At 37.2% G+C, this 13,696-nt stretch overlaps 1 protein-coding gene across 1 annotated transcript in view; it reads right to left on the bottom strand.

Moving 5' to 3' along the window:
* LRP1B (LDL receptor related protein 1B) overlaps positions 1–13,696 on the bottom strand; it is a 1,834,206-nt gene that overhangs the window by 986,624 nt on the left and 833,886 nt on the right. The window lies entirely within an intron of this gene.

Here is a 13,696-nt window from a genome sequence, read left to right as displayed (position 1 = left end):
CAGCATATTCAATAGAACCATCTGTAAAACCAGAACTTTTCCTTCTAATTTATTTCAGTGGTTACATCTGTTAGCTTCCCATAACCATTTCCATATAATATCACTCATAAACAAGGAAATCTGCTAATGAATATTGCAGGGCATAAGGGAGTAGGTTAACTAACAACTGTAAAATTTCCCCAGAACAAATGATTATGGTGGGTTTATTTTTGTATTAGGGGAAATGTTTCTTTAAGCTTCATAGAGCTGGTACACATATACCACAGGAGATCTGTATAGCCCATTTGGAATAAGCTTCAGAAGTGAGCCAAGTAACCAGGCCAGGGCATGTGAGCTATCAGGCTTTATCTTCAACCTGCTTTTCAAATTGCCTGGTAATGTCTGTCTCCTATAAAAGCTATTATGTGGAGCTCAATGATGCTATGAGTAGTAAAGTATAGAAAACCTGCAATGGAATTAAGCAGATGGAAAAGCAAATGTGCCATTTATAGCAATGAAAATAAATAATCACCCCCAAACCAATCCCAAATTCTCCCAAATATCTCCAACTGACACAATTTACTAAAGATAATGCAGGCCATTTCCTTTCATTTTTCTCTTTATATATTTTATTGAAAAGACTGAAAAGCAATGTTAATCTCTGAGACAAGAAATCCTTCTATGAAGTGCTAACAGCATGTGTCAAAGGTTTAAATACCTCTAATACCTCAGTGTCTAATATTTGATTAGTATTCACTATGTTTAGTAAACAGAAATCAATTTCAATTAACCTGACAATATTTTAACAAGATTATCTACTCATGAGAGTAAATTATGTTCGTAAATGGAGGACCATCTTGCCTTCATTTAAAAACCATCTCCAGAATAATCTTATTTCCAGTGACTGAGCAATATTAAGATTACCTAGAGTATAGAATATTTGATTTTGCAAACTTGGTGAATTAGTTTTTAGTTACCTGTCTCAACACTATTGCATCAGCTCATAGTATGGGGGTATCTTTCAATACTAAGGAATATTATTTAGGCTTTAATTAAGCTCTTTTGCTATGGGAAGCTGTGACTAATTTTTAAACATTAATGCATGTGTAGTGTGAGCCAGATTTTATTATGAGTATATATTCCCCCAAATATGTTGAAAGATCAATTTATCGCAATAATTTAAAAAATAAAATAAGTTTCATCCTAATTTCTGCTGGAAAAAAAAAATCACGATAAGTTAAAAAATGTTTTTCAAGTGACATTCCATTCAAGAAGAGATTTCTATTCCAGTGAAGAAGAAATAAAAGGGCATATAGTACATTTTATTGTCATGCTAATTACTCAAACTTCTACACCCATGATGGCTCATTAGTTACTTTCCTTCCTCTCTCTCTCTCTCTCTCTCTCTCATCTTTACCACAGTCTCTTCCTGCTTCCATCTTTCATCTTTTCTTTCTTCACTTCTTAATCAATTTGTTCACGGTCATCTCAAATTAAGTTACTATTAAGATTACCAGTTTACCTCTTTCTTACTATGGAACACTGTCCACTGTTCTTATCATAAAAACTCTCTTTCTCACCTCATAACCAAAACATCTGTCCTTTCATAGTTTTCTTTTCCAACTGGTCCATTTCATAGACCAGATAGATGCTGGTATGCAGACAGCTCTTTGGCACAGAGAGCTGGAGGCTTTGACCCATTGTGTTTAGCACGTTGTATATAGACTATGTATAGTGACATGAAGGAGGGGGTTCCAACTATCTACATGAGGCTGAATAGGAAAGATGAGTCTCAAGATTAGAACTTCTCTCAAGTCACCCTGAGGTGACTTAATTAGATGTGATCCTAAAAAGACAAAAAGAAAAGAATGCCAAGACAAGAAGCCTGCAGGCATATTTTTGAAGAAAGAAGAGCAAATAAGATTAGAGAAAGAAAGAAAGTGAAGTTGCTCAGTCATGTCCAACTCTTTATGACCCCGTAGACTGTAGCCTACCAGGCTCCTCCATCCATAGGATTTTCCAGGTAAGAGTACTGGAGTGGATTGTCATGGATCTTCCCGACCCAGAGATCGAACCCAGGTCTCCCGCATTGTAGCCACAGGCTTTACCATCTGAGCCACCAGGAAAGCCTGATCAAAGACATAGACTCTTATAGAGGCTTAAGGAGAAAAATTCCCTGATAAAGAATTGGAGTGGCTGGCTGGGTCAGTCGGGTGTCCCTGGTGGCTCAGCTGGTAAAGAATCTGCCTGCAGTGCAGGAGAGCTGGATTTGATCCCTGGTTTGGGAAGAAACCCCTAGAGAAGGGAATGGCTATCCACTCCAGCATTCTGGCCTGGAGAATTCCATGGACTGTATAGTCCATGGGGTTGCAAAGAGTCGAACACGATTGAGCGACAGTCACTTCAACAAAACAAAAAAAGATAAAAAAAAAAAAAGAATACAAATTTAGAAGATGTCATTGAGTTTGGTATATGTTAGAATACCAGTGATTTTTGGTACTTCTGTCTGAAAAAAAATAGTTTAGTTATAGAGGAAAAATGAACCTGATGGTAATAAAGGAGGTTGGGAAAAAGTAAATAATTTGTCCAAGAAGATTTTCAGTGATCATTTCAGTTCAGTTCAGTTCAGTCACTCAGTCGTGTCCAACTCTTTGCGACTTCATGAATCGCAGCACGCCAGGCCTCCCTGTCTATCACTAACTCCTGGAGTTCACTCAGACTCATGTCCATCGAGTCAGTGATGCCATCCAGCCATCTCATCCTCTGTCATCCCAATCTCCTCCTGCCCCCAATTCCTCCCAACATCAGAGTCTTTTCCAATGAGTCAACTCTTCACATGAGGTAGCCAAAGTACTGGAGTTTCAGCTTTAGCATCATTCCTTCCAAAGACTAACCTATTATTGCAGGGACGATTCAAGTGATTCTTATCTTAATTGCAGGACATAATAAAACTGGTTGAGGCAACTCTGAATAAGCTTAAGAAAAGTGTGAAAGAAAAGTATAAATCTATGATTCATCAAAATGTTGCAGTCTTAATGAAAACATAAAACCAAAAGAAAAAGAGGACTTTGGGTATGTGAAATAGCATTGAGCTAGAAGAAACAGCGAAAAATTTGTCATTGTACTTCCAGCACAAAGCAGAACAGTGCTGAGTGGTGATATAAAAGAAGGTCTTTCCATCAAATTCAATTTTCCCAGCTTTGAGAATACTGACTATGATAAGCTCAATTCACTTATAATTGAAATTCAAGAAATGAAAGTGTTCCCCAGGATAGCAGCACTAAGAACATAAATCTGCAAGGAATAAATATCCATAGTCACCTGTTTATGGCTATCATTATGACTGTAGATGTTTCTTTGATTGTTTTAATACAGTTTAATTTTAGTTTAAAATTATCTCCTACTGTTAAAGAGAAAAGATTCATTCAAAAGGCATTGTTTAATTGATGTATGACTATTATAATTATAAACAGAAGCTATAGTTGTAATTGTCTGAAACATAACTAAATTTCATTCATGATAAAGTATAGCTAGGGTTTGACAAAATCACTCTTTTCTCTCTTATAAAGAATGAATCCCATTATCTCACTGATCTTAATAAATGTTTGTGAGATAGGAAGGTCAGATTATTTCTACTTTACAGATGAAATAGATTCCAAGTCCACATGGACAGCTTGTCAGAGCCATAACACACATATTTGTCTTGCCTTTTGTTTTTAATGCACTATTTTGAAATAATTTCAAACTTACAGAAAAGATGTAAGGATTGTAGAATACATGTGTATACCTTTCACCTAGATTCACCAGTTTTTCAACTTTTGTTCCTCTGGACATTTTTAGTACCAGCTGAACCATTTGACACTAAATTGCAGAAATGATGACCCTCCTCAACTAAGATTTCAGTGTGCATCTCCTAAGTACCAGGACATTCTCTTTTTTAACACTGCTACAATAGGTAGATTTTGTTCAAATATAGCCTGTTGAGTAATAATGTTCTAGACAGTAAAAATTTCTTTTTTTATATAATTTAGGGTCCAATCCCAAATCATATACTTCACTTAATTGTCTTTTCTCTCTCAGTTCAGCAGTTCAGTTGCTCAGTTGTGTCCGATTCTTTGCGATGCCATGAATTGCAGAACGCCAGGCTTCCCCGTCCATCACCAACTCCCAGAGTTCACTCAAACTCATGTCCATCGAGTCAGTGATGCCTTCCAGCCATCTCATCCTCTGTCGTCCCCTTCTCCTCCTGCCCCCAATCCCTCCCAGCATCAGGGTCTTTTCCAATGAGTCAACTCTTCGCATGAGGTGGCTAAAGTATTGGAGTTTAAGCTTCAGCATCAGTCCTTCTCTCTAGACTCCTTTAATTTTGAACAGTTATTTAGCCTTGCATTGTTTTTTTTTTTGTTGTTGTTATTTCTAAAGTGTAAACATGAGTTGTTTTGAAGAATAAATCTATTTTTTTAAAAAAAATTTTGATGTGGACCATTTTTAGTCTTTATTGAATTTGATTCAATATTGCTCCTGTTTTATGTTTTGGTTTTTTGGCTATAACGCATGTGGGGATCTTAGCCCCTTGACCAGGGATCCAACACACATCCCCTGTATTGGAAAGCAAAGTCTTAACCACTGGACCACCACAGAAATCTCCAATATCCCTATCTTGAGTTTGCCTAATTTTTCTCATAATTAGATCACTTTATGCTTTTTGAACTGAAATGTAATAGCTTTATATATTATTATTTATGCCTCTGGGTTTAGAAACCAATGGTAAGCCTATGCTCTATTCAATAAATTCCCTAAAATGAAGCACAGTTGGTGGTTTGAAATCTCCTTTATCCCATCTTATTCAGTGTTTTCTGAACACTTAAGTCTTAATTTCCAGTGTTTTCAGTCATCTTTTCAGCATCTCCTCTCACAAGAACCAAGCATCCTCTGCTGCTTGGCAGCCAAGGAGCTGCCTTTGTAGCTGTCTGCATGTGAAACTCATGGTGGCTGGTGGAGATCGTTCCCAAATTTGTCCTATACTTTCTTCTCTTGGGATTATAATACTGACATTTCCTATTGCCCTGTTCTTTCCTATAGACCCTATACCAATTATTTCTTTATTCTCTAGAAAGTAGAAGAAATTAAATTGAGATTTCTATTCTCTTGTTCTTAACTTCCTTTTTGAATGCCATTTATTCAGTTTCCACTAACACAAAAATTAAAGTGAAACAACATCCCAACTACTGTCTTTAATGTATGCTTAACTATTCGTTCATAAATGAAAGGAAAATGTCTTTCAAACTTTTAATTATTCATCCAACTCCTTAATCGTAACTTGACAGCTGGAGTAAATAGGAGTTTGTCATATTGGCTTCCTTATCTCATTTCATATGGGAAACTGGTTTTATCTGATGTCCTGTTGATTACATGACTAGCCCTATCTTACTATAGACATGTAAGTATTTTATACAGTTGGGGATAGTAAGAAACTTTGAGTATTGTTGGTAAACTTACCAGACATAAATCAAAAGTCACAAAGGGAGCACTGACCGACAGTGACAGAGCACTGTGCTTACAGAGTTATGGCCCCAATCATCCTTATGTTTTAAAGCAAAGCAGCTGTTATACATACTGATGTCTTAAAACATGTGCTTTTTTTTTTTTCCTTTAACTGATAAAAATAGGTTTAGTTTTTCAAGTGATATCTGCTTTAAGTAATTCTTCCATATTTTTGTACTTTGTCCAAAATGACAAAGGGGAATTTAAACATACCAGAGTCCTATCTGCATTTTTTTTTTTTTTTAATAAAGCTGCAAGCTTTTCTTAAGTATTCATTCATTCATTTGGCTGTGCTCAATCTTAGTTGGGCCATGCAGAAACTAGTTCCCTGACCAGGGATCAAACCTGGCACCCTGCATTGGGAGCATAGGGTCTTAGCCACTGGACCACTGGGGAAGTCCCCTTCCATTTCCTTTAATGATGTGTCATCATTCTTACTGCTAACATTTTGGTTATAGCTTAAAGATGGAATTTAGAAATTTCAGAGTTCTCACAATGTAACTATCTATCATTCATTTAACTGTTTAAAAATGAGGTTATACAACAAGATTTTGATTAAGAAATAAATAAGAAGGGAATGAAGCATAAAACTCAAAAGCCATATATTGCTAAATTTAGAAGAAAAATCATTGTTCTGATAAGGGCCTAACACATTCTCCATGTTTATAATCAGGTGTTAGAAAACTTCATATCTTCACATTTCAGGAAAAATATATGTATTTTTCTTAACAACAATTACATTAGAAGCATCAGTTTTTGACCTTATTTTAAAAATAACTATGTTATCCAAAAAGCATCAATATTAATACTTTATTTTTCTTCCATTGTGTTTACAGAAATTGAACAAGAAAGCAATTTTCTACATTATATGGAGTAAAGTATACTCTGAATTAAAGTTAAAATATTAAATATTTATCATTGTAATTCTAAAATGCAATTGTGAATATTAAAGAGTAATGAGTCTTCAGAGTAACAGGTTTAAATTCAATTTCTATTAGCTCGTGCTACTTAAGGGATGTAGAAGATACATAAACTATTTTCTCTGTCTAGCCAAGATTGTTCAAGACAGTGATTTATTGATTTTTACTTGGTTGGGGTTTTTGCTTTCATTGTTTGAAAAATCTCTCTTGAATTTCTTTTTCAGTTCATACATAAACACACAGAAATTAGACTTGACATACAGCTGGCTACTCTATATTCTGGAAATACTCCCACTAATAATTCTGCTGGAAGTGTTAATGAATTAGATCTATCAATCAACATGGCTTAGTCAATTAACATCCTCATTTACCTGAATCTGCCCTACTCAGTTAGTGTTCCTGAGAGTGGCATCCCTATGCGGCAATATTATCCCTTCCCCATCCCCCTACCACCACCTTGGGGAGATTTGACGCAAGCAAAATAAAATTATAGGCTAAGCTGAATCACTAAGACCCTTTCTCTCATGAATCCATGCCAAATGGTATGGAGCTCACCTAGTGGGAAGCTGTGCCAACATGGGTGGAGGGTGGAGTGGGGTGAAGTGGGGTGGGTACAGAGAGGAGGAAAACCAGAGCATGTTCATAGATATAGAGGGGTCACGAGATAGAAACAGGATGGAAGGAGCCATGCAGTATTTGGGCAAGAAATTCTCTAGGAGTCTGTTTTAATTTCCTGTCCTCAGGTAGGTAAACACATGGGAGTTACCACAGCCTCTTGGAAATTTGTATACATTTGAGTGGCTTTGGTGGGGTGTTTCTGTACTTGGAAGCTAATGTGTGATAAGAAAAACACTACATTGTTTAATGTCTTATAATAAAGATTCAGATAACTCTTGTATTAAAGATTTTGAACAGTCAAAACTTATACCACCTTCAGCTCAGTTCAGTCGCTCAGTCATGTCCGATTCTTTGAGACCCCATGAATCGCAGAACGCCAGGCCTCCCTGTCCATCACCAACTCCTGGAGTTCACTCAGACTCATGGCCATCGAGTCAGTGATGCCATCCAGCAATCTCATCCTCTGTTGTCCCCTTCTCCTCCTGCCCCCAATCCCTCCCAGCATCAGAGTCTTTCCCAGTGAGTCAACTCTTCGCATGAGGTGGCCAAAGTACTGGAGTTTCAGCTTTAGCATCATTCCTTCCAAAGCAATCCCAGAACTGATCTCCTTCAGAATGGACTGGTTGGATCTCCTTGTAGTCCAAGGGACTCTCAAGAGTCTTCTCCAACATCACACTTCAAAAGCATCAATTCTTTGGTGCTCAGCCTTCTTCACAGTCCAACTCTCACATCTATACACGACCACAGGGAAAACCATAGCCTTGACTAGACGGACCTTAGTCGGCAAAGTAATGTCTCTGCTTTTGAATATGCTATCTAGGTTGGTCATAACTTTCTTCCAAGGAGTAAGCGTCTTTTAATTTCATGGCTGCAGTCACCATCTGCAGTGATTTTGGAGCCCAAAAAAATAGTCTGACACTGTTTCCACTGTTTCCCCATCTATTTCCCATGAAGTGATGGGACCAGATGCCATGATCTTAGTTTTCTGAATGTTGAGCTTTCAGCCAACTTTTTCACGCTCCTCTTTCACTTTCATCAAGAGGCTCTTTAGTTCTTCTTCACTTTCTGCCATAAGGGTAGTGTCATCTGCATAAATGAGGCTATTGACATTTCTCCCAGTAATCTTGATTTCAGCTTGTATTTCTTCCAGTCCAGTGTTTCCCATGATATACTCTGCATATAAGTTAAATAAGTAGGGTGATAATATACAGCCTTGCTGTACTCCTTTTCCTGTTTGGAACCAGTCTGTTGTTCCATGTCCAGTTCTAACTGTTGTTCCTGACCTGCATACAGATTTCTCAAGAGGCAGGTCAGGTGGTGTGGTATTCCCATCTCTCTCAGCATTTTCCACAGTTTATTGTGATCCACACAGTCAAAGGCTTTGGCATAGTCAATAAAGCAGGAAAAACATATTGAAATACCAATTCTATGTAAAGGAATCATTTTACCATGTTCACATGTAACCCTCATGTAACCCCAACATGGCATAAATATATATAGATATATAAGTAGAAAGCATCTGAATTTTTTTCTGTAATCTCCCATGGAAACAGAAAAGAAAGATATTGATAATGGATAATATTTTTTTTAATCATCTTTCTTCATTTTTTAAAAACTCAATATATTACTCAGGACATATCAACAGATTTTCAAATGTTCTTCCCAATTCCAAGCTCTCTAAATGCTTTCACAAATTCAAATACGAACTCTTATCAATTTCCATCCTATCCTAACCTTGCCTCTAACTCATTTTTTATTTCAAGCAAATTTATCTTTTAAGCTTTAATTCCCATTTGTTTTTCATCTTTCCATATTCTGAGAGCTAGAAGCTAATTCAGCAACTAATAAGCTTCCCACTGTAAACAAAGAGAGGAAAAAAAAGAAAAGTAAAAATATTTGCATATTAATATTATTATTATTGTTTTTGTTTAGTCATTCAGTCATCTCTGACTTTTTTGCAACTCCAATGGGATTCTCCAGTCAAGACTACTGGACTGGGTTGCCATTTTCTCTTCCAGGGGATCTTTCCAACCCCGGGATCAAACCACATATCTGGGTCTCCTCCGTTGCAGGCAGATTCTGAAGCCCCCATTATTATTTCTATTTATCTTTATTACATAGGTATTTCATCAATGTTTAACACAGATGGGGACACAATGTGATAAGTAACTGACCCTATTTCCCTGGGTTAGCATTGCCTGAGACCTGGCTTATATTTATTCATTCATATCTACCACCCACACATGACTACACTTAAACTGGAACTACCACATCTAATCGCCTAAAAGATAATGACGTACTTGGTCTAACATTTTGACTTTCAGTCAGCCATTTTTCTCAAGCTATAATTGAAACCTTATAAACTCATCTATATTCCAGATGTAAGTTTTCAATATCCTCACCCTTATTTACACAGGTCTCTGCCTAAAGTATTGGGCTGCCTAACATCTGTCCACAGATACAACATCCTCTCTTCCTACCCAAACACTTCTGACCTGCCCTCTGAATCTCCTATGATCACAAAATCCCCAATGTCCTAAGACTAAACTTTGAATACCTCCACCTTTTTGCCTTTACTGAAATTTAGCATCTCTTGAGCTCATCCTTTACCAGCAGTCACAGAAAATATGGGCTTCTTATAAGAACCTCAGGAGTAGATCTAAACTCAGTGCCTCCTCGAATACTAATTCCAGAATACTACTCTCTTCTTATCTTGTAACATCTCATGTTTTTTCAAGAGTCTCATTAATAGACTGTATCAATGACAGCACCAATCCTCAAGTTAAATTATGTATTATTAAAATTATCCTACACTGTTGATAACAATCAGAATAAAACTTCATATTCTCAACATTGTCCCAAACAGTCAGATAATTTAGTCTCTACCTATCTCTCCAGCTGTCTGGAGATAACACTTTCTCAGTTTTAATAGCTACATCTAACTAATCCATTCTGAAGGAGATCAGCCCTGGAATTTCTTTGAAAGGAATGATGCTAAAGCTGAAACTCCAGTACTATGGCCACCTCATGCAAAGAGTTGACACCCTGGAAAAGACTCTGATGTTGGGAGGGATTGGGGGCAGGAGGAGAAGGGGACAACAGAGGATGAGATGGCTGGATGGCATCACTGACTCGATGGACGTGAGTCTGAGTGAACTCCGGGAGTTGGTGAGGGACAGGGAGACCCGGTGTGCTGCGATTCATGGGGTCACAAAGAGTTGGACACGACTGAGCGACTGAACTGAACTGAATAATATTCTTCTATATAATTCAAATAACTTGGCCATCTTTCAGTTCATTAAACAATATACACAATTTCTTCCTTTCTCCATTTCTTCTTTTCTCCAGGGGACATATCCTGTCTCCAAGTCTGGAAAATAATTTCTACCACACTATTCCAAAGTTGGCTTTAGCTTTTAACTTAAATGTCAATTTCTGTGAAAGACCTTTCCTGTTTTTCATGTATTAGTTAGGTCTGCCTGATAAACTCTCATGGCATTCTGTATTTTTTATCACATCCTTTCTTACTTAATTGCATAAAACAGATACACACAAACACACATACACACACACATACAATGGTTAGTTTAAGATCTGTTTACTAAGTAGATTATAGTCTCCAAGAGGAAAAAGACTATATCTGCTTTATTCAGGACTATACACTCATGACTGAACCATGTATCTGCCTATATTGTTTCTCTGTCTCTCTACATCTATCTATATAAGCTTTGAATTCATCCCCTCATAATAGAAAAGAAAATCTAAACTCAGACTTAAAAGCATGTTAAAAGGGCAAAAAATATGGATAAGGCCATTGTAGGGTATGAAAATAAGTTGGTTTTCCACATTATCCAGCATAGCCCATTGGAATTCTTTGCTCCTAAATCATTAGTTAATAATAAATTATTGCTTGGCCTCAGTTTTATTGCTTTGCCCTCTTTTGTACATAATTCTGTTTAGAGAACTTGTAGGGAGTAGTGATATTAGATCATGGTAAGGTCTGGTATTCCTTTATCTGGCCAATTTTCAGTTTTAATGAAATCTCAATACGAATTTCCACCTACCTGTAGATACCAGATTATAACAATATTTGCATGTATCTCTAAGGGGTTTAGACCATCTACTTCCAGAATATAGCAAAGTTTTGTTTCTTTGTTTACTTTAAAGTTGGATATTTATATAATCAACATGAATTTGAAAACTATACTGTCCCCTGTGAGGAAGATGGACTCAAAATGTTAGAAGATTAGATAAGGAGATACCAGTATGGTAGATAAGCATTAGCAGAGGGGTAAATGGGAAAGAAGAGAGAAATTTCAAGGAGTATTTTGGGGTCTATATCGACATGACTTGACAGTTTAATTCGGTGAAAACAAGGGTGATTAGAGAGGAGCATTCTAGCTCTATAATAAATTTCACAAAATATATTTATGGAATATACTGAGCCTTCAGATTTTTCTCAGGAAATCTGCCAGGCATAAGATTGCAAGGTGTCATTGAATTTAATATGAGGAAAGGATTTTACAATTTGGGCATATTACTTTCCATGACCAAGGGCAACACTATCTCAGGTCTTCTTCAGGGGTCAGAATGCAGGATGTCACTCAGAAGCTCATGCTCAATATACTTGATTCATGTGGAATAGTAGAATATTTGCAGTAATATATTGGAGGCAAAAAGTTGTTCTTTGAAATATGCAGAGATGTATAACCTAATTTCCACACTTAGGGTGTCCTACTGGTTTATAAAGGCATTTTTCTGAGATGAAATAACATAGATGGCTGTCTCAGAAGCAGCTAAGGTAAGTATTCATGAAGTTGTGGACCGCTAAACAAATCTGGTTCACTGCTATGCTAATTACCAGTTAGCTGAACTGTCAATTGCTATTTTAAATTCTTACTAAGTGGAGGAAAAAGCAGCAAGGTGAAAATGAAGCTTAACTGCAGCATAGTAATTTTTAATATATTATTTATTGTTTATACTTGTATGCATCTCTTAGTCTGCTGTTGGAATAAAATGTGTGATAATATTGCAATGATGATAAAATCATATGGTTACAGAGATAAAACCACAATGTAGAAACTAAAGATTTCTTTGATATTCACTTTCCTAGCTGTGAAAAGCAGATATATACTTGGAAAAATAAGGCCAACATCCTGTAAAAGAACTTCTTTATAAGTGACATTACTCAAATGCCTTGGTTTAGTTTTAAATTGAAATGCAGGATCAAGTGTAGACTAAGTGTGGCTAAGACTTCAGAGGCTAAAGGAAGCTGATTAAGGAAAAGGACTGTTCTTGCTCTGGGGTAGTTTGTTATTTCCTTCTCCAGGGGATCTTCCTGACTCAGAGATTGAACCTGGGTCTCCTACACTGCAGGCAGATTCTTACCAAATGAGCTATGAGGGAAAGTGAAAGTGAAAGTTGCTCAGTCACGTCTGACTCTTTGCGACCACATGGACTATACAGTCCATGGACTTCTCCAGGCCAGAATACTGGCCTTTCCCTGGGTGGCCTTTCCCTTCTCCAGGGGATCTTTCCAACTCAGGGATCGAACACAGGTCTCCTGAATTGCTTCCTGATGGCTTCCACCAGCTTCCCTGGTGGCTCAGAAGTTAAAGCGTCTGCCTCCAATGTGGGAGACCTGGATTTGATCCCTGGGTTGGGAAGATCCCCTGGAGAAGGAAATGGTAACCCACTCCAGTATTCTTGCCTGGAGAATCCCATGCACGGAGAAGCCTGGTAGGCTACAGTCCACGGGGTCGCAAAGAGTCGTACACGACTGAGTGACTTCACTTCACTTTCTTCACCAGGTGAGCCACAAGGGAAGCCCAAAGCCCCTGGGAAAACAGGGATTGTGATAACTGCTAGATGCTTCTAGACTAAACTAGGGTTTCATGACCAGGATGACCTTTAGGGGCTCCATCCATAGCTAGTTTTGCAGGCTGTGAAAATTGACAAGTAGGCCAGCAGATGTGTATTCCTACAGGTGTTTTTGGACAAAAAGTTAATATTCCCAAAGGTAAATATCCATGTTCTAAACAGTGATTTTCAAGTTTTATTGTACACAATAAGCATCTAGATATCTTGCTGAAATCTCTGTCTTCTGCAATCACTGTGGTGGGAATTTGGGGAGTACCTAACAAAATTAAATATGCACGTAAAATCTCTTTCATCCAACAATATTTGTTCCAGAAATTCATCTTGAAGATGAATCTTCACAAATAAGAGACAATACATGCACTAAGTTATTCACTATAACATTAGTAACAATGGCAAAATATTTTTATTCAGCTTTCCTTCCTCATCCCTATTCATTATTTCTTCCTAGATGTACTCATTTGTTATCTCCCGAGCTCAAGATTCTGGGAATACAACAGGGGATTCTAAAATATCTAATCTCTACTTCTAGAGGGAATGGGGAACAAGACTATTGAAGATAAATATGCATCATAACTTATGAAGAAATACTCAGAGATGATCGGCTTGGGTAATTGCAGATTGTTAATTGATAGAAGCAATGTCTACTAACAAATTCTTATTAGTGTCATACTCAAGGAATTAAAAACAGTAGGCTATTCAAGGGGATTCCCCAATGGCTCAGAAGGTAAAGAATCTGCCTGCAATGAAAGAGACAG

Source organism: Budorcas taxicolor, chromosome 2 (assembly GCF_023091745.1).
Source record: "Budorcas taxicolor isolate Tak-1 chromosome 2, Takin1.1, whole genome shotgun sequence".
NCBI lineage: Eukaryota > Metazoa > Chordata > Mammalia > Artiodactyla > Bovidae > Budorcas > Budorcas taxicolor.
Note: the sequence above shows the minus strand (reverse complement) of the source record. Positions and strands in the feature narration are given on the sequence as shown.